Source organism: Meles meles, chromosome 8 (genome assembly GCF_922984935.1).
Source record: "Meles meles chromosome 8, mMelMel3.1 paternal haplotype, whole genome shotgun sequence".
In the NCBI taxonomy this organism is placed as follows: domain Eukaryota; kingdom Metazoa; phylum Chordata; class Mammalia; order Carnivora; family Mustelidae; genus Meles; species Meles meles.
Window position 1 is genome coordinate 15,458,728 of NC_060073.1, and position 3,531 is coordinate 15,462,258.

Sequence of the window (3,531 nt, forward strand, 5' to 3'; positions counted from 1 at the left end):
GAATTCACAGTGATAGATGGGGCTTCATATCTTTATGTCAAGTCAAACATGCATGCCATAGATTCTGAACCTGTCATATTTTAATTGTGAAGTTTACACCAATTGGCTTCAGGTCCATGGGCCTTCTTGAGTTACTTAATCTGCACATTTTGGATAAGCAAATGACTCAAAGGAGGTTTTTTAACAATACATCCATTAGGATGGCCAAAATATGGGACATCATCACCACCAGATGCTGGTGAGGATGTGGAACAAGAACTCTCATTTATTGCTGATGGGAAAGCAAAATGGTGCCGCCAATTGGGAAGACACTTTGGCCATTTGTTACAGAACTTAAACAATTTAGCAATCCCACTCCTTGTCATTTACCCAAAGGAATTAAAAACTTATATCTACAAAAAAACCCTGCACACTCATGTTTAAGAGCATCTTTATTCACAATTGTCCATACAACTGGAAATATCCAAGACATCCTTCAGTAGGTGAGGATAGATAAACTGCAACATCAGACAGCGGAGTATTATTCATTGCCAAGAGAAAGAGCTCCAGGCCATGAAAAGATATGAAGACCCTTCCAATGTGTTCTCCATGGTACCTGGCATTCAGCTCAATCACAAATATGAGACTCTTCTTGATCTTCCCTGTCACTAATTTTCTAGTTTCATGTCTTACTAACTAGACTTTTAGGAGCTCAGTGTCCAGCTTATACCCTGACAAACAGAAGAAGTTCAATGATTAATTATTGAATGAATATATGAGCCAATAGCCACAAGCATATTGAAATGATTGTGTTTTCTGCATACTCTTTTTCACCCTTGGTCTTTTGTTATGCAACAAAGGGAATATTCTCACCCTAACACATGCCTATTTACTCTCATGATTCCCTTTCCTCCTTTGTGCCCATTTTTGATGTTTTCATCTAGGAAATCTTCCTGATCCCTTTGTTGTGTGTCCCTCAAACATGCTTTCTTTGCCCCCCCCCCTGTGCTGCCAGTACCTTCCCATTTATAACATGATCTTATCATATTCTGCTCCCCTCTGGGTAGCTCTCAGTGGATCTGAAGCTTTGGTGGCAAGAATTTTATTCTGTCTATTCACCACTGAAGGCCCAGCAATCATCAATATGTCTAATATATTTTCTGTCTAGAAATATCTATTGATTAATGAATGGGGAATAATACACACACACACACACACACACACACACACACACAAAGATATATAAATGGAATATATTTTTCCTGAAGTTGTTTTGTGTATAGATGGAACCAGATATTTAAAAGTTTTTCATAATGAAATGTTACCTAGAAATAATCTAATTAACAGAAAAATGGCATGAACAGCTCACATTCATATGATGATGAAATCTTGCTGAAAGCAGGGAAAATATCAATGTAAGATATTTGCTCCTTCATTGAGAATCTCAGTTTCAATCTTTGTTAATACATAGTGTAATCAGGAGTTCAAAAAATTGTCATTTCTCAAAGAGATCTTGCTAGAAATCTCAGTCTGAATCAGATAAAAGCAGGAAAAAGGTCCCTTGTCTCCATTACTATTTCTTTGGTCTAAATTTTCTTGATGTTATTCAACTTCCTTCATGCCATTATTCACTCATTTGATATTTATTGTGCCTGAGACATTGTGCTGACTTGTAGAAACTGTTTTTAATAAATAGTCAAGTACTCTATGGAGTGTGACTTTATTTAATAGAAATTCCTCTTAGATAATAAGATGTTCATTAATTTGAATCATGATTCTTTGTAATGGGTTAGCAGCCTAAGATAGGCAATATGAACAATACAATATGACTCTGAAGTCTACGAGAGAATTTGGAAACTCGGGATAATCTTTGTTACCGCTCAGAGGTTAAAGGGCTCACTTTTACAATGCTATAGACATTTTAGAATCTAATTTTAAAAGAATCATGTTATCATCAATTCTAGTATGTAATAATGAGCAGAATTCTTAATAAACTATGTTAGATTTTATATATACTGAATATTCATAGTGAATATGAATATATATATATGCCTATACTACATGCTATGCGTATACACACACATACACACACATATGTGTGTGTGCATATATATATATATATACATACATATATATGTGTATATATATATATATATATATATGAAAAGCTATGGTTAGTTTTTTCTTTCTTGCACACATTTCTGCTCCATTCAGTTCAGAAGTTAGCATTCACAGTAGTTTATTTTTCTTTATTTGGTAGGCATTCCTTTCTGAGAACTTCCAAAATGTCCTTTTGACCTTTGTTTTCACTGAATCAGTTGTCAGCTCCAGGCACATTTATTTCTCACTTGAAATAAATTTTCTGCTACACAATTTCCTAATGGAATTTTTCATCTGGTCGTTTCTCAGAGTATAGATTAACAGGTTTAACATCGGCGTTATCATAGTGTAGAACACTGAGACTGCTTTATCAATAGATAAAGTAGTCACAGGACTCATGTACACAAAATGCAAGGCACAAAGAATAGGATAACTACTGTGATGTGGGAGACACATGTGGATAGGGCTTTGTGCCTTGCCTCCAAGCTGTGGTTCCTTAGGGAATGCAGAATGACCACATAGGAGATGATCAAGAGGAGGAAGAAGAAGACACACATGAAACCACTGTTGGCAGCAACGAAGAGCTCTAGCGTGTGGGTATCAGTGCAGGCAAGATTGAGCAAAGGCTTCAGATCACACATAAAGTGATCTATGACATTAGGACCACAGATGGGTAAAGGGATGATGAAGAGGATCTGTATGGCTCCATGAAGAAAACCTCCCACCCACACCACTCCCATTAACAGGCCACACACCCACCGATTCATGATGGTCGTGTAGTGCAATGGCTTGCAGATGGCCACATAGTGGTCATAGGCCATCACAGTAAGTAGGATGATATCAGCACCTCCAAAGAAATGTTCCCCAAAGATTTGGATTATACATGCATTGAATGTGGTGGTCTTCTTTTTACGGAGTGAATCTATGATCAGTTTAGGGGTATTAACAGAAGAATAGCAGGCATCAATGAAAGAGAGATAGGCCAGGAAATAGTGCATGGGAGACCCCAATAATGAGCTGGCAGAGATAGTGACCACGGTGAGCATACTTCCTACCTCAGAGATGATATAAATCACCAAAAAGACAACAAATATGATTTTCTTCATCTTTGGATTCTCTGTGAGTCCCAGTAGAACAAACTCTATCACGTTGTTTCTATTCTCCATTATTTCATATTATGAATAATTGCATTACCTTAAAAATTCCTTTGGATTAATGTAACCTTGAATGTATTAAGCTTTTTTATCTAGTAAGTAATACATACCTAGATTCTATTGAATTGTGGATTCTCATGTAGTTTTCTGAGATAGAAAATAAATTATGAATTCTTTAAGATTACATAAATTATTTTCTAGTTGAAGTTTCTGTTGAGTATGCCCGTGGGGAACTTTGTAAATATACAGGCTGGAGTTTTGTGCACACTTTGTCATCTGAGGTGATTGGTCATATAAC

General features: G+C 36.3%; 1 pseudogene; it reads right to left on the reverse strand.

Annotated features, from left to right (window-relative positions):
• Positions 1 to 2,316: 2,316 nt before the first annotated feature.
• Positions 2,317 to 3,245, reverse strand: LOC123949928 (annotated as a pseudogene).
• Between the last annotated feature and the right edge of the window lie 286 nt (positions 3,246 to 3,531).